Raw genomic sequence first — 19,465 nt, 5'->3', positions numbered from 1 at the left:
GGTGAAAAGTAATTTTACATTGATACTTGCCTCCGTAATAGGACGTCTCCTGATATAAAGTTTTGTACTCGAGCGCAGCCCAAAGACATTAAGTTTTTGCCATACTTTCTCCGTTCGGTATAAAAGGCATGTGTTGCGTGTAGATGGCTGATGTAATCTTGAATACATGACATGTTAGTATAGGACACACTGAGAAGCTAAAAGCAGCTTTAATACGCATTTACATGCCTTCGGTGACATCACAAGGAAGCTGATATGTAGGATTAAAAACATCCGGAAACTCAAAATGAAACTTCAAAAATAATGAAGCAAGGGAAATGTATTAAATGCTTTCATGTCGTTGTATTGTTAGCAAAACATAGGAGGATAATTTTTTTTTAACCCTTTGTGTGAACTGTGTACCGAATGGCACAAGAAACCCCCATTGCACACACTGTCCAAAGTCCACGGCACACGAGGGTTTAAGACGATATCTGAAAGACCGTAAATTCTTTCTGTGCATTTTCGTCATTCATTAATTTCACTTCAATCTCGTGTGTCCCAGTTGCTGCAAAAAAAAATGATGGGAATAGATAATGATATGATAACACGAGTACACTTTAATTATGAATTCAACACTCTTCAAACGTAAACACAAAATTAAATTAAATTAAATTAAACAGACGAGGTAGTGCAAAAAAAAATCGACATTGCATTACGTTTTCATTCAAACAAGAGGAATGCAATGGAAGGAGAGGGCTTCCTTTATATCTTTTTTTTTTCTACAGACCCCCTGAAAGCATGAAAACCTATAAAAATCATAGCTGTTGTACTTGTCACATTTTATTGTATCAAAGATAAGAATTGCGACTCAGAGCCAATAAAACTGGAACCATAAAATTTGTAACAAACAGATGTCTGTCCTAGGCCAGCTTTTATTCATTGTTTCATTTTTTTTATGATAACGAGCAGGGGCGGATCCAGGGAAGGCGGGGGGGAGGCGAACGCGCCCCCATTTTTCTTTTATTTCTTTTGTAAAAAAAAAATAAAAAATAAAGGGGGGGAACGCGCGTCCAATGGGCCCCACGGCCCCCACGGTTCCGCCGGCCATGAAATGTATAAGTCCCTTTTAAAGGGGCATAGTCCCGGTAGTGTAGAGAGCGCTGTTGATGATACTGCCGATCACCGTTAGCATTGATACGAAGATTACCGAAGTTCAAGTTCAAGTTCAACTTTATTTCCGTTAAATAAACAAAGTAAATTTCAAAGAAAACGTACATGTGATCACGAGTACCAACAGGAATTCCTTTCCTAAGGTATATACAAATACATAATACAAAGACTAGAATAGAAATGGAGGGTCCCACTAAAAAGCAAAGCTTGTAGGGTATGGGACCCTCGGAAAATACATACACAAAATCAAAGAAACCAATGTCAACTGACATTAAATTAACTTAGGAAGGGGAAAAAAAGGGGGAAAAGAAAAAACAGGGGAGAATGAGACTATGGTACAACACGCGCCATCGTGGACACAAGCACACTGGTGTTCATGACGTAAGTGCAGTGATAAAACGCTCCCTGGATTGATATTGGGAAGGATTGGGTGTATATACCGGTGTGAATGCAGAAGAACGGCAGAAGAACGGCTATAAAAAAGATGACATGATTGAAACAATAAAACCGAACCTAGTGCGGCTGTATATCATAAGATTTCAATAGAAATAATTTTGATTTGTTCTTAAAAGAATTCAAGTTTGTGCTGATACTATGTCGTTGGGAAGTGAGTTCCAATATTTGTAGATGAAGGTGTGCTGAGCCAGCAAAGTCCTAAAAAATGGCAAATGAAATTCATTGGATCGCCTTGTTGAATAAGTTTGAACGGATTGAATTTTTGAAAACATTGTTTCAAATATATCTGGAAGATTATTTTTATTATAGTTATGCATGAATTGTCCTAAATTAAACAAATACAAATCTTTAATTTTGAATATTTTATTTTCAAAAAATAACGGATCAGTATGAGACCAAAATGCAGTGTGACATAAAAAATACGCAGTGACTTCTTTTGTAGCAGAAGTAATTTATCCAAGAGTTTTTGATATGTATTTCCCCATACAAGAATACCGTAATTTAAATAAGGCAATATGAGGGATGAATATAATGTAAGCAGGGACGACAAAGGAAGACAAAATTTAATCTTGTTAATTATACCAATATTTCGTGAAATAATCTTACATGTACTATCAATATGAAATTTCCATGAAAACTTATTATCAACTGTTATTCCCAAAAATTTGACACAAGAAACATTTTCCAGTGGTGTGCCATCAAAGATAATATCAACAGGTAGTGCCTCTATGGAGTTGCTAAAAAAGCATATATTTTGTTTTTTGAAGATTGAGAGATAATCTATTAGCTTTTATCCATTGAGCGACTTTTTCTAATTCAGAATTTAATGTATTTACAAGGGTAAGAGGATTATTATGGGAAAAAAAAAAGATAAATTTGAATCATCCGCAAAGAGAATGAAAGAAAGACTATCTGATGATCTACAGAAATCATTTATGTAAACAAGAAATAAAAGCGGACCTAACAAACTTCCCTGTGGGACCCTACATTCAACATTTAACATTTGTGAATTACAACCATTTAAAGACACATATTGCTTCCTGTTCATGAGGTAGCTCCTGAACCACTCCAAGGCCTTCCCACGGACTCCGTAATGGTGAAATTTATTAAGTAAAATATCATGATTAATGGTGTCGAAGGCCTTGGAGAAGTCCAGGAACAAACCAAAGTTGAGCTGTCATCAAGAGTAAAGTGCGTAGGTGTTGCTAAGTAACGTTGCCTTCGTTGTCTTCTCTGCACATCGCGCAGTCTTTAGTAATGCCAGGGTGCGTGCATATATGCTTGTTATTATTACATCACAAAAGAAGTTTGCTAAAGCTGTCATCCCCCTCAGCCGAATCATGAGCCGAACTGTGATCGGACCACTGACTATGTTAACAGTGGATCGGACTTCTTCGGACTCGGGGAAGTGGGCCAAAGCGTAAGCGCTAAAGAGGATTCGATAGCGTAGGTCTCTATATAGGAAACTTGCGCCGTGCGCCCGCGTACGCATTTGACTAAAACACCGGGACCATGCACCTTTAAAGGGTCCTTGACAAATTTGTTGTCTGAATCATAATGTGGTATTATGCCACCCGATCCGTAACCCAATATTTGCAGACCATTATGTTCGAAATGCAATCCCCCTTGTATCTAAGGAAGATAACAGGTCTACCAGTATCAACACATGTCTGTATAGCTTTTGAAGTATTGCGGCATTTCATGCAGACATTGCTGGAAAAAAGTGAGTTGTTTTATAAATATGGGGCAAAGTTTCTGTGACTTTTGTAGTCTAGAAATCTTAAGTTAAAAAAGAAATAAAGTTATAGAAAGTTGTTGATCGATGGAAGGTTTTCTGATGTAGCGGAATAAAAATCAGTGTACGTTTTGATGGCCTACTTTGTGAGAATACAATGACAACGCGCAAAGACTGATATGATTTTTGATAAGCCGTATTTTCTCTTCAATTGATACAAGTAATGGCCTGAGGTTCTTGGTCCGAGAACGCCACAGAATTATGGGAAGAGGAAGAGTTTAACTTTTTTTTTCGGTTGTTTACTACGAGAATGCGAGCTTTCTAAAGGTAATTATTCGATGACATTCCTTTAGAATATGACAATGTCTTCTTCCTATTAAACGAAACAAGAACCCTGAATACGGTTACCATTCATGCGCTCGAATCTCTGATTTATTTTTTTTTTCTTGATATTCCAGCACGACTACATTAATTTTCATGTCAAAGAATGAAATAATTATTCAATAATAGAAGCTTGATTTCACATGCTGCAATATTTTAAACACTGCCGAGTGTATTACACGGGAGGAGCATTCATAAATTGTTTGCAGTGGCATATGCTTATCTTCTTAGAACAAGGATATTTTCCAACATAAAATTTTGGAGACAAATTTCTACCTTCACGATGTTATTGTGCCAAAGCATCATCAATTACTTGACACAGCTTTTTTTTTTCAAAGACCTTTAATTCTGCATATAACTCTTCTGCATGTGAAGGTGTAGGCTGCCTATGTGTATATTCTTTGTCAAATGGACTTTATTATCATAAATCGTGAATCACACTTTAATTAACTTTGCACAGGTGCATCAGGAATTTTGTATAATGAATCAATTGTTACTTGTTACTTGGTTATTTTACTGAATGGTCCCCAACACGTGTATAAACCATTGATGAGGCTACCCTGGGTAAAGAATACTGAACGAATGGATGAAATGAATACACTGTAGATGCATTGTAAGTACCAGTAAACAAATAAAACGTAGAGCAATACAAATGTTTTGTGGATGATATAAATCATTCTAAGCTTGAATACAAACAGATGGTACGCATAAATAAAGTCAATAACTCACTCGTAACTTTTGTTCAAACAAGCGTACTGTGCAGGCAGGGGAACAGTTTATTTTTCGCGCACAAGGAATCATGTTTCCTCAGAAGTTCGATCATTTCGCCTCTTATCACTGTGCAGAGAGGACTTGTACTTATTGCAGAAAGCCCACAAAGAGACCACAAAGGTAAGCTACTTTGATTGTTGATATTCTAATATGACATAGATTATCCCACAAATAAGGGGTGGTTCCTCTCTTTATTAAAAAAAAAAGGTCGTTTTGGTTCGCCACGTTTCTTATCTCCAGAAACCAAGACGTGTGCTTCGAAAATGGCCGATGAATCTCGGAGTAAACCTGGGATTGTCTTTGAACATTGCTACCAAGGTATCTGGTACCCGAACGTAGTTCTCGACTCCAGCATCGAATCCGTTCGCTCAATTGAAGTCCGTAGCGATGACGTTTGGGTGCTGACTTTCCCGAAATCGGGTAAGTGTTCTGCTTTTACATTGCAGAGCACATCTTGAAGAGGACTAAAACAAGTCTTCCTAAGGGATTCTGGTTGCATCAGCATTGGCATAAGAATATGATATTAGTTAGTATTAATGAAATCAAAAAAGAAAAATGAAGGAGGGGATTGAAGACATTTGTAGCAGGCGTTAATGGTGTGTCTTTTTTTTTCCGTCTAGGATTTCCTTCTATGTGGAGTTTGAATATCTTGAATTTCCCCGATAGAAAATTGCAAAGAATCCCTCGATTGGGAAGGAATTACATCCTCCAACCCTGCCCACCTAATTCCACCTCCATTATAAAGTAATAAAAATTGATAATCATAATAAGTTATGAAACATCATAATTTTGTGGTTCACATTGCCCTAAATATTTGTATTTCACTCCTTTCTGAGTTTTTGATTAAAAAATTTGTCTGAAACCCCCTTAAATTGTGCAACGTAATACTGCATGAGTCTCTATAAAAAAGAAGAAAAGAAAATCATGCAAAAGCTCCCTCGTGTTGGAGGGGGACACCTCATCCAACACCCTCCACCCGTTCTGTTCTCTCCATAGACATTAATGGCACACAGTGAAGACGCACACGCGAAAAAGGAGGTGACAGATTTTACAATTTGATGTCGTTTACTTTTTTATTCGAAATTTTTCCAAATGTTTCTAAAGTGTGTAACAGATGGATGAATTCTTGGTATGAAAAGCAAACGTTTCCTCATGTAGCCACCCCCTCCTCCATTTACACCCTCCCCGTTCGGTCAGTCCCAACGGACTTAGTACGCAATGAAGGCGCACACCCGGAAAAAGATGAACGAGACAACAGTTTAGGCATTCATTAATTGTGTCCTGAAATATTCATGTTTCATAATTTTTATCCAAAAATTTCCAAATATTCCCCATACAAGTATCAACAAATCATTGGATTTCAGTTCTAAGAGAACAAAAGCTTCCTCATGTGCGAGGGACGATATTCCCCTCCCACACCCTCTACCTCCACAGACTTACTACACAGTCATAACGCAGGCACGGAAAAGAGTACCAAAATTGAACGTAGAGTATTCTTCCCCCTCTGGAAAAATATTTCATGCAGACATGCGCCGCATTAAACAATGAATTATGTTAGGAAACTAAATCTCTGAGTTTGTGAAGAAAATGGCTTATTCCATTCGTTTTTTAATGTTTGTGTAAAATACCTGAATTCTTTTTCTGTATGATTTCCGCCAGTCTTTATTTTTCTGAAAGGAAATCTCTGAGAGACACAACGTTAGGGATGCGTTCGACTTTGACTTAGTGTGTTTTCTCTTTATTTCGTTATGATCTTTTCAATTAAATTGTTCAATTCAAATCTTGGGACTTTTCTTCTCTCTCCCTCTCTCTTTAAAGGAGCCCACTGGATGACTGAAATTGTCTCCCTTGTCTTGAACGACGGTTATCCCAGAAAGATGAACAGAACTTTACATTCATCTGGCGCGGAGATGATAAACATGGACCAGACTTTCCCTGGTACTCTGGACGAACTGGATACAGTGAAAATGGACATGACACCTTTCTTGAACGCGATCGAGAAAGCGCCCTCACCGAGGGTCATCCTCACCCACCTTAGGCTCAGTCGTCTGCCAAAAGACCTGATGAAGAAAGCCAAGGTATTAGAGGTTGACAATTCTTTATAAAACTATCTATAACTTAGCTTCTTTCACGTTGCTGGCTACCAACTTAAACAGATTCTCTAAAACTAAGACCTTGCTACAAAGAGATTTTTTTTTCTTACTCTGAGTATTAACAATGATTATGTGACCCTGCATCACAAAACCAACAGAAAGTCGCCAGACATAAACTTCAGTTAAGAGCAGATTCTGACAGAGCAGACTTTCGACTTTAAATGGTGTCTCGATTCAAATGAACTCTCTTAACCAATTTAAATATTGGGGGAAAAAGTCTCACATTCTTGGGAAGTATGGATGGGACAAAAACAGCATGTAAACCACCACAGCAACAACAAAGAAAGTATTATCAGATTAAGCTGAAATTATACATGCTTCATTAACACATTCTGTCCATGATTAACAAGATAAATGTCAACGTTAAAAGCAGTAGCATCATCCTTTCTACAGTTATTAGAACTGAAAATGAAGAGTGTGTACAGTGTGTTTAAAAATGAAAAGGGGACTGTAAGACACATCTAATCACGCTATTTTTACCACAAAAAAAAAGTGTTCGAAAAAAACCCTGTTAGAACACAAATTTCTGTTCGTTTTATGATCCCAACCTTTCGCGTTATGTAGAAGAGTAAGATTTACTCTTTCAGAAAATATGAAAAAACTCGAGATTGGCTGGGTGGGCAGGTTTTCATCTATTTTCATTCTTCACACAAAATCAGTAGATGCTACTTTTTGTTGGTTTTGTGACGCACGGTCACGTATGGTGAAGCCATATGCAGGATCATACTGTTTTGTATTTTGTTACAAGCTATAGCGTTTTATCGTTTACATGTTTCATACTGCACAATGCATGTACACTGTTGGTCAAAAAGGTGGAATAATTTTGTATTGAATAAAAGTCGACCGTTTTGTTTGCATTTAAACAGTTGTCTGTAGACAAGCTGGTATGTTATTGATTACGTAATGTTACCCCATTATTCAGGTGATATTTGAACATAAATAATGTGTTATTACGTAACAAAGTTACCTTGTGCAGACTATAAAGCCCTTTGGAGTTGAAATATTGCCCTTTTAGCTGATTTTGCACCGTGTAGAGAAAGTTTATTTTTTCCAAGTTCCCTGTACTGTTTGCATTAAAAAATGGTACAGATTCCCCCTATACTGTGCCTGGTCCAATGCTGACGGCAATGCGCGAGTGAGTGATAGCGCTATAGGCAGGAGGACTACAAGCAGACTCGTATAGGAGAAATCCTAGGGATTTCACAGGGTGCAGTCTCTAAAATCCTTAAGCGTCATCGTGAGAGAGGAAATGTGCTGCCACGGAAATCACCAGGACGTCCCAGACTGACAACAAGTAGAGATGATCGCCAACTGTTGAATCTTAGCCGCAGAAACCAGAAGTTACTCACGAGTCGTCTTCAACGCTTATGGAGGAGACATCATGGAATCAACGTCTCAAGATCAACAGTCAATCTCAGATTGATACAACATGGCAACCGAGACGATGATTGTTTAGATGTCTACGCCTGACGGTTCGCCACGGGTTAGCTCGTCTCCTTTGGGCCAGGCAGCACATGACGTTTCAACTGGGACATTGGCAACACGTTATCTTCATGGACGAGAGTAGGTTCATCCTTGACCGTAGAGATGGGAGACAGCGAGTTCGTTAATTAGCTGGGGAAAGCCTTCGGGATGACTGTGTCTCCGAGACAACCCAAGGTGGAGGAGGCCCAGCGATGGTCTGGGCCGGAATCCATTACGGAGGAAAACCCCATTAGTGGTGCCGGATGGCACCACTACAGTGGCGTTTACTTAATACCTAGTGAACGCCGCTGTCTACGGGTAGATATTGGAGTTCCACTGCCTTCCATATGAAAGACATGTATATGGGTTCAATTTCCGACTGCGGGATGATAACGTTAGACCGCACAGGACAGCTGGAGAATTCCTAGAGGCAGAGGGGGTTGAGCAGTTGCCATGGCCAGCTTGTTCGCCAGATATGAACCCCATAGAACATGCATGTGATGCCCTAGGCCGAGCCATCAACAGCAGAGAGGTCATTCCTCAAAATCTGCAGGAGTTGACAGCTGCGTTGAGCGAAGAGTGGGAAGCCATACCTGTCGACGTCATCAACAACCTGGGTGGACAGCCTGCCACAACGCCTACGCGCTCTGATTCATGCTAGGATGGATATACCCGGGGTGGACATCATACCCGATATTAGTGAAATCTTAAGAACAATGACTAAATTTGATGTGAACTTCTCAACGGAATCACACACAAACAAAATAAGGTCATCTGGAAAATTGAATGACGTTTAAAACAAATATTCTGTTGATGAATTTCTTTAGAATATTATCAATATTGTTTCACTCCCATTGTTTAAAATAATTTAGGCATATACTTGTTAAAAATCACTGTGAAAGTGGCATGGTAACAAAGTTAAGTGATTGACTTACATTAAATATATTATTTTCCAAGCACATTGTAGTAGATATGCCGTTAAGATTTGAGAAAAAAAAATATTCCATCTTTATGACCAACAGTGCATATATATATATATATATATATATATTCAGCAATAAGGCAATGCCTATACATTTTTTTTTTTTTTTTTTGCTATAGGTAGTATACCTTGTGCGCAATCCAAAGGATGTCACGACCTCATGGTACAACTTTTTTTCAAACTCGGAATTTGTACGTATAAACTGGGAAAAGAACTTCAGGCAATTTCTTGCAGGCGGTGAGTATTTGAGACCTGGGCCCTGTTTTATGAAGAGTTATAATTGATTATATGTGACCCTGAATTTTAGTTTAGACTTTAAGCTTAAAATGATGTATAACTCAAATCAAATGGACTCTTCTTAATATCTTAATCTTAATTTATCTTAATATTGGAAAGAAAGCACAAACTCAGGAAAAGTGTGAACTGAGAAAAGAGGCTCTGAAGTACAGTGTCTATTCAAGCGCTTAATCTTTACCAAACCGTGCTGGCGATGAATGGGACAAAAAACAGGAAGTAAACCACCAGAGTAACAACAATGAAGGGATTATCAGATTAAATTGAAATTAAGCATGCCTCATTAACACATTCTGTCCATAATTAATGCCAACTTTCAAATCAGAAGCACTATCTTTTCAAAAGTTATTAGAGTTGAAAATGAAGAGTGTGGACAAGGTTTTTCAGAAATGAAAAGGGGATTCTAAAGACACACCTAATCACACTATTCTACCATAAATGTTCGAGATAAACTGCTAAAAAGAAACACACTTTCCTGCCTGTTTTATGATACCAAATTTTAGCATAGTGTAAAAGAAGACCCGCGCTTTCAGAAAATATGAAAAAGTCAAGTTCGGCTAGGTTGACCCATTTCACTTAATTTCAGTCCTCACGCAAAATCAGTGTGTGCGACTTTATGTTCGTTTTGAGGTGCACGGTCACATATAGTTGATTTCTGTCACAATGTATGGCAGCCTATGTGGTAAGGGAATTTACAATCGATTTTATCTTTTGGCAAAACGGGGCTTACATTTTAGGTTACAATGTAATTGTGCCAGTTCTGATTGTATTCCTCTGTAATTGAACGATGAAAGCTGGAAATTATGACTCTGAGTGTGAGTGCTATCTACGGAAGATAAAATGGCTGTGAAAAGAAACAACAACAACAACAATTAACAACGACTAAAAAATGAGTTCAGACAAACATCTAAAACAGGCAGACAAAAATGAATATGCCTGGAAATATTTACTTTCAAATGGAAACTTTTATTTCTACAATATGGTGTTATATTTAAAACATTTTTCTCTATTTTTTGTTGTTGTTATGATTATTTTCGCTGTTGCTTCAAACATTTTTGTTGCTGTTCTGATGCCGATTGTTACCAATATTTTAACTGATTCTTTCTTTCCAGAGGGGCCCACACTCTACAAGCTTTGTCTTTTCAGTGGGTCCCTTCGTTTTTCGCCTTGTGTACGTTGATATTCCGTTCACTTTATTTCAATTTACTTCAGGCATTGTAATGTATCTTTACTGTAAGCATACAAGTACTGTTTTACTCTGTTAAACTCACTTTGTTTTCTTGATACGATTTCTATCACTTAAGAAAGAGTGATGAATTCATTTCATTTCATTTTCATTTTATTTCAACACGGTAATAAAAAGGAAACTTTCTCAGCCATCGGCTGTTATTCTGCAAGTTCGTGCATGTATACAAACAGAACGAAACATAGATTCAGTAACAGCGTATAGCAATGATTGAAATACGAACAAAAAAGAGAGAAAAAAAATCACGAAGAAAAAGAAAAGTATATCTACATATAACAACATATGAATAAAAAAATACATACATTGACAAGAGATTGATATAAAACAAATGTCAATAGTACTCGTCGCGTAACATAATAGGAAACGTTATGATAATTGATATGATGTAATATGATACATAATGCAGTGGATATCAAACTACAACTGCTGCTGTTTCAAATGAGACCTGAAATTATTAAAACTCATAATCTTGATATTATCTGGGAGATCATTCCACAGTTTACATCCCCTGTACTGTAAACTCCTACGTTTGAAATTAGTTGAAAATCTATATAACTCAAATTTTAACATATTACATCTGAAAAAATAATTTGTATATTTAAATGAAAACAACTCACACAGACTTTGGGGGTAAACCTCATGAGCAATTTTATGCATCGCATGTAACTTTCTGTCTTATTCTAATAGTAGAAATACTTAACTGATCATATATCAATTGTGTTGAAAACCTCCAATTAACTTTCAGAACGGTACGCAGTGCCCGATTTGACCACACTACATCACAGTAGTCAAATCTTCCATGTACAATACTCTTGTAATATATCAATGCTGTCTGTTGTGTTATATAAGGTCGTATCCGTTTCAATAAATATATTCTACTTATTATCTCCTTTGATATTTTTCCAATATGCTGTTCCCAATGTAGATGTTCATCAATGATAACACCAAGATATGTAATATGTGTTACTCGCTCAATTTCATATGATTCAATGTGCACATTAAAATGCTTTATACTTTTTAGTCGGTTTTTTTTTGTACCAAGCAATAAACATTCACATTTATCTACATTGAGTACAAGTTTATTCTCTTTAAGCCAGCGATTTACTGCTTCCAAATCCTTGTTGAGAGTATCGGCCACAGATTCAGCATTCTTATGTGCAGTGTATATACAGGTGTCGTCAGCATACAGAGACACCTTACATTCATTAAGGCATTCCGCCAGGTCGTTGACATATACAACAAACAACAGAGGACCTAAGGTGCTCCCTTGTGGAACGCCACACTCAATAACTCTCATGGGGGATTTTACACCATTCACAACAGTGTACTGAACGCGATTGAACAAATAGTGTTCTACCTATTTCAGTGCATTACCGGTGACACCCAGTCTTTTCAGTTTGGATAACAATACCTTGTGGTCAACAGTGTCGAAAGCCTTTTTCAGGTCCAATGTTACTACCCCAACTAGATTACCTCGATCGAGCTTGTCTAGCCATTCCTCTATTACTTTAACAGTGCAGTGGAAGTCGAATTATTCGGGCGAAAACCAGACTGTTGGTCGCAGAGAAGATGATGACTTGTCAAATAATCATATAGTTGAGTAAATATTATCTTTTCAAAAATCTTAGCAAAACAGGTAAAATACTGATTGGTCTATAGTTTCCCATCACCATTTTATTCCCACCTTTAAAGACAGGTGTAATTTTAGTAACTTTCAGTTCATCTGGAACAGAGGCTTGTTTAATTGACATATTCAGTATATGTGTAAGAGGTTTGACGATTAAATGAGCTGTGATTTTTCCATCGTTTGTCCAAACTCTCTTCACTGTTGATTTCTGCTTGGCAGCGTTGATCAGTTCCCGTCGATGTTGAGTTAGGTCTTCTTGGATGAAGATTCTTGTACCACGAAGTCTGGCCTTGGCGTCGAACACTGCTCGCTTGGTGTTGTACGTGTTGAACTTGACATTGAGTGGTTTGGGCCCTTCAGTAGATCTCGCTCCCGGTCTCGACTTCGTTGTGATCCTGTGACTCCGTGAAATATCTGACAGGCCAAGTTCGATATCAAGGTGCTCCTTCACGACACCACGAACTACTTCATCTGTTTTCTCACTTTGCTTTTCAGGTATTCCGTAGATCCTGAGGGACTCTCGCCTACTGTACTGTTCCTGCTCCTCCTGTATGTTTTGCACATCAGCAAGGGACTTCTCCAGGTCTTTCACCTTTTTCTTTAGTGCAGACACTTCGTTCTCTTTCGCAGCGATATCATGGTTGAGAGCCTGGTAGATGTTTTGCGGAACTCGATCCATGATGGCGTCGGCTATGAGGGTGACGAGCTTGTTGAGAATTGGCTCAGAGGAGATTACCTCTTTTATGTGGTCCCTGATGGCCATTGTATGCTCATGGTCAGTTTCAATGGCTTTGCTGCTATCATTGTTCGCCTTGATGGTTGGTTGACCAGCTGCGTTGAGGGAAGAACCATTGCTGTTCTCAGTGCTAATTCGGCCAGGAGCGTCCCCGTACCGGGCTGACAGTCTCTCGCTACGTCGATATTCAGAGGATGGATTCTCTCCGTCATCGGATTTTTTCTCCATTTCCTTCCTTTTCTGTTTCATTTCCACTGCAAACCAGCCTTCAATGTGCAGCAGCTAGTATTCTTCATTCCCTTACACAGAGATGTTCACCACATTAGGGTCACAAAGCCAGCAAAAAAAAAAAAAAAAAAAAATGAGAAATTCCAGCGATTAAGTTTGCACCTACATGTCCAGTGGCGTCCACTAACAATGGTTAAGTACTTTTTTCTTGCCATTGGACACACGAACTCCGTAGAATATCCGGCCGTTAGGTTTTAGTACAGGAACTGCTCTTGTGTGTATGTTACGCTATATCTTTTAATTGTCGAAAAACGGAAAAAAAACGGAATAAACTTGAATTTGAATTTGAATATTAATGTGCTACGTAAATGTCAATTAATACTTTTAGATTTATAATGTGAAATATGTTGATATTCTCTTGTATTTACTCTCTATTTCACTGTGTAGGCTTTGTCTGTTGTTAGTTTTATTATGGCTGGGATTAGCCCGGGAGGCATTGTGCAGAATCAAATGGCCAGTTTCATATTAGGCCTATAAAAGTCAATGTCAATGAAAACAATTTTCTCTATTTAGAAATGGCCTGGGGTTCTTGGCCAGAGCACGTCAAAGAATTCTGTGACATTCGTGAGGAGGAGAACTTACTTTTCGTTCACTACGAGGACTTCCTTAAGGTAAAACGTCGAGCAATACAATAGGTGCACGATCTCTTTTGTATCCATCTGCAATGTCTTCTTTTTATATGGGTAAATGACACGTGACGTCAAAGTGAATAGAGGTTAAATTCTCAAATTCTTTACAATCGTCAGAATGTGGAATACACCAGCTTTACATGACTTTCTTGGACATCAATGTTTATAAAAGGAAATGCAATAGTATGATGCAGAAAAAGAAAAAATGTCTCTTATTGATCCCCTTGAAAGTAATTAATTTCTTACTTTGTTGTGACGGTCTTCCCCACTGTGTTTATCATATAGCATTTATCTCGCGCCTAGCTGGTGACTTTTCTATGATCCTTTGATTGGACAGTCAGATCATCACGAATACAGAAAGAACATTAACAACTCCATTTCATATAAATCCTTGTTTATCAGGTGTTTATCTGACCTTGATGTTTACAGTAATTGTTTTGTTTTACGCGTAATGAAATATCTGAACTTTTCTTCTTTTTTGGGGGAGGGGGTCTTTGGTTATTTTACTTTTAGATTAGAAAGTTTAATGTCATAGGTCTATACAGACTGAATGGCACCCAGTATGTTAGATTTTGACCGTCTGTAAGCTGTCATATCAAATCGTTATCTTCTATTTTTGTCGCTGCTTATGCCTTGTTTTTTTGTTATCCTAGGTTGATAAACCATACTAGTATTTATTCACTTGTATATCACGGTGTTAAAAATGTGCCCCAAAGGATCCAATATCAGGAATAGCAGCTATCGCAGAACACATCGGGCGCCCTATGTCGGAGGAATACAGCGAGTCGTTAGGAGCAGTACCATGTCTGAGATGAAAGCTACCAACCGGAATATGGCGGAATCTGGATCATTTTTTTTCTCACAAAAGCATTTGGGCTCCTTTCTTTCCTGAACAAAGGTATCTCTTCAAAATTTCTGTGTTTCAGACCGTCTAAAATCTGTTATGTCTTACAAAGAGTATTCTATTATAGATAACATATTTCAGAAGATGTTTGTTATGCTTTCAAAGGTCAAACAAAAGTCACACAGAAAGCAAATTGAAAACCAAACAAAGCTTATGAGAACGATAAAACTCGTAGACAATCTTCTTACTAAACTAAATTATAAACATTCATTATTTACAGAATGCAATCAAAGACTGCAACTTTATTCAACGTGAAAGCTGAAGTAATAATTTAAAGTTATACACGATGTACCTAAAGAATGTCAGTAGATGAGATGGAGATTAGCTATTCCTTTTTATTTCATCAAGAAAGAAAAAGGAGTAACATATTCATTTTAAAGGACGGATTAGGCGTTGACACTCAAACCACTTGCAATGAACATAAAATGAAACTTATCACTCACTCATTGAAATATGAAACTTCAATGTCCTTTAACTTTTTTAGAGATTTATTTTTATAATGAAATTTTCCTGTCCTGCTATAGTTGATCTAATTTCTTTATATGTTCTCATGTATCTTATCTTATAGGCCAGGTCGCTCAATGGAAGAATCGCTTCACTGTAGCAGAGAATGAGATTTTTGATGAATGGTATAGGAGAGCGATGGCGGGAACAAATATTCTGATTTCTTCCGAATGAAAAATGTGCTGAAAAAGACGGAAGAAATAACCTTCGTCAGAATAAATTGCCTCGCCCCGTAGGTGTATTATCCACGGTGGGAAATAACACAAAACAAATAATTTGTGACACCATTTGTGACACTAATCAGTACTCGCTCGTCATGTATATATATATATATATATATATATATATATATATATACATATATATATATATATATATATATATATATTGTGACCCGCTACAACAAAAGGATCCTAAAGTCGTTGACTGCTGAGCCGAGAAAATCGAGTTTGAAGTCACATCATCAAAATTGGACAAAACAATCGGATTTCTGTTTTTGGCATAATTTTGTAGTCTAATATTTTGTCTATTATTCTGTCGAAATTTCGAAGCTAAAGGATCAAAGGAAAGGCAAGAAATCAGTGTTTTTCTGGGCCATGATTTTTCCGACTTTCAACGTAACAGAAACGTGTCCGAAGATTTGGATTTAGCGCCGCAGCTACAATGTAGACTCCGCCCCTAGCAACGAGGGAGCGATCTTATTGGTCAGTGCGTGGCATCCTGATTACTGATTGGTCATGCTAGACCGCTGGCGCTAAGCTTGAATGAACATCGCTGAGGTCGCTATGAGCATGCCGTCTATTGTCAAGCGGTGAAAACTGTCTCGCCTCCCCTTGATCATGATAGCGTCGGAAGGAAAGCTTTGAAAGCGTATTTCTCGAAACTCTGATTTCCTCAACCACTTGACATGCGCTAATAAAACCATCGATATCTGTGCCACCAAGCACTTTTATGAATTGCACTATATATGAAATTTAAGTAGAAGAGTAAGGGAAAATGTCATGCCATTTTCAGAAAATTGTCCTCCCCCGACGTTCAGGTCGTTTTGTTGTAGCGGGTCACATAAATGTATATATATATATATATATATATATATATATATATATATATATATCTATATATATATACCCGTGGAAATCCACGGGTCTGAGGGCCTTTATTTTTTTTTTTCTCACTCACGATTTTGCACATTTTTATTAATGAAATAAAAAGCAAAGTTTTCTCATTCCTTCGTTAAATCGTGCTCTCTTCTACCAATGACCACCCTTCCCAGATATTTAATATTACATTTGTAGTACCTGCTCAGCGATCCCGTCCATTGGTTGGGATCTTCCAGCCACTTGCTTCTAGTATAGAACTTTAGTTCGATGGGTTATCTGCACCCTTTGAAGTCCAATGCGGTTGTCTTCTTGTCCCTCACCCGCCCCCACCCACTCCAACACACACACACACGCACACACACACACACACACACACACGCACACACACAGTGTATGCCTACATTTCCATCCCCGCAGAACAAAAAAAAAAAACAGAACAAAAACGATAATTCAGGGAAAAATTACTAAAATCGCTTATGAAATTCCCCAAAAGTTCTGCCCACAGATTCTTCCCGTCGAAACGGGGAGATACCGTTGGCACTATGACTTTGATATTTATTACCCCCTGTTCTTGCCTCCATGCAGGAATCAACGATTGGTCTCAAGGCATCCCATTTTTTTTTTTATTCTCATTTCTTTTCCCACATTATGAGAGAAAAATGAAATATTTTCGTTTTCATTTGCTCCCTCTTATTTGTTTAGTATTTCTTCACCCACGTTATGAGAGAAGAAATACAGGAAGAATATATTCGTCTTCATTTGCTCCCTCATTTCTGTTTTTATCATGAAAACTGGGTTTGATGGATCCTAGAACCACCTGTTTATCTCATTGTTATTATTATTATTATTATTATTATTATTATTATTATCATTATTATTACTATAACATTGTAATTATTTAGGGGAGAAGAGATCGAGAGTAGAGTCATAATATAGGAATGAACCAAGGGAGGCGGAAATGTTAATTTGTTAAGAATTGTAAAAATCTGTTTCCCCCATTTTTCTGCTCTTGATAAAAAGCTTTTCTTAAGAAAATTTGTAAAAAAAAATATACTTCACTGCACTAACATACGTAATATTGTGCTACTTCATAGACCCCCCCCGTGTTTTTGTTGCTATTGTGCTGAGAGAATATAACATATTTTCATTTCCATTTTGCTCCCTCCTTTTGCTTAAAAAAGAAAAACTTGGTTTGATAGATCATAGAACCACCCGTTTATCTACTTCAGACTGTACGCTATTATTATTATTATTATTATTATTATTATTATTATTATTATTATTATCATTATCATTATTATTATTATATATTATCATTATTTGGGGAGAGGGAGTTAGTCATTAGATTTAATAAGTATTAGGCACCCGTGGGAATCCATGGGTTTCAGGGTCTCGTATTTTTTCTTTGATATTTCTTTTCCCACGTTATGGGAGAACGAAAAGAATATTTTTGCCTTCATTTACTTCCTCCTTTTTATTTTTATAACCAAAACTTGGTTTGACGGACCATATAGAACCACCCATTTTATTTCCACTCGTAACTTCAGTTCAAGAATAGGCGGTCGGCCAAGCGAGGTTCCCCCCCCCCCATGTCCGCTCGAATTATGAATATGTATGTTTTACAACAGCTAAGCAGTAAACGAATGGACAGCGGCACGATCGGCAAGGACAAAATTTAAGTGGATATTTAGCCGTCCTAAACAGTCTGATTACAATGATACCGGACTTGAAAGTAAACTAAATGACATACCTGAGCTGCATAGTATCCTGCAGTTGTGCAAAATAAAATAAAACAATAGCATTCGTTGCTTTCATACACGCCAATTAATGGCGAACGTCCCTGACACTGTACGTAAATGCCCTTGTATGACCGCGCCGTTTATTACCATATGAAGTCCGAGAACATACGTATCATGATGCAATGCAACACAGCGACAGACTCAATGCATACACGCCACTCTCCGCGATGGTATATTGCCGTACCAATAGTGCGTGTGTAGAGCCCACTAATGTCAAAATCGACCACTAATGTCAAAACAACCACTAATGTCATAACACGTCGACGACAAATGTCATAACAACCACTAATGTCATAACACGTCGACGACAAATGTCATAACAACCACTAATGTCATAACACGTCGACGACAATTGTCATAATGACCACTAATGTCATAACACGTCGACGACAAATGTCAAAATCGGATTAACCACTAATGTCATAACACGTCGACGACAAATGTCAAAATTTCCATTTTTACTGCAAATGTCATAACACGTCGACGACAAATGTCAAAATCGGATTAACCACTAATGTCATAACACGTCGACGACAAATGTCAAAATCTCCAAATTTTACTACAAATGTCATAACGCGTCACAGGGGCATATCCAGGAATTCCGTAAAGGGGAGGCGCCTTTATAAAATCAAAGGCTGGCGAGACCCTCCCCCCCCCCCCCATTTTCTTATTTATATTTCTGTTGCGTTAACAAAATATAGACAGGGGGCACCAGAGGGGGATGCGCCCCTCTCGATCCGCGATTGCGTCAACCGCAAATGTCAAAATTGGGTTAATCACAATAACACGTCCACCACAAATGTCAAAACGCGTCACAGGGGCGGATCCAGGAATTCCGTAAAGGGGAAGTGCCTTTACAAACTCAAAGACCAGCGAAAACCCTCCCTTTCTTTTTCTTTTTCTTTTTTCTTTCTTTTGTTTAACAAAAACAGAGACGGGGAGGAGCCGCCGCTCCCCCTCTAGATCAGCCACTGCGTCAACCACAAGTTAATGTCAAAACCCATCATTTGCATGATAGAGGCGGATCCAGGAATTCTGTAAAAGGGAGGCGCCTTTACAAAATCAAAGGCTTGCGAGACCCTTCCCCCCCCCCCATTTTCTTATTCTTATGTCTGTTGCGTTAACAAAATATAGACAGGGGCACCAGAGGGGGGATGCGCCCCTCTTGATCCTCAAATGTCAAAATTGGGTTAATCACAAATGTCATAACGCGTCGACCACAAATGTCATAACGCGTCACAGGG

The 19,465-nt window shown here is 37.9% G+C and overlaps 1 pseudogene; it reads left to right on the top strand.

Annotated features, from left to right (window-relative positions):
• The first annotated feature begins 4,758 nt into the window (after positions 1-4,758).
• On the top strand, positions 4,759-15,496 carry LOC140240593 (sulfotransferase 1B1-like; annotated as a pseudogene).
• Positions 15,497-19,465: the final 3,969 nt, after the last annotated feature.

The sequence above is a fragment of the Diadema setosum genome, chromosome 17 (genome assembly GCF_964275005.1).
Source record: "Diadema setosum chromosome 17, eeDiaSeto1, whole genome shotgun sequence".
Lineage (NCBI taxonomy): Eukaryota > Metazoa > Echinodermata > Echinoidea > Diadematoida > Diadematidae > Diadema > Diadema setosum.
The sequence above is the reverse complement of the archived record's forward strand: the minus strand, read 5'-3'. Positions and strand labels throughout refer to the sequence as shown.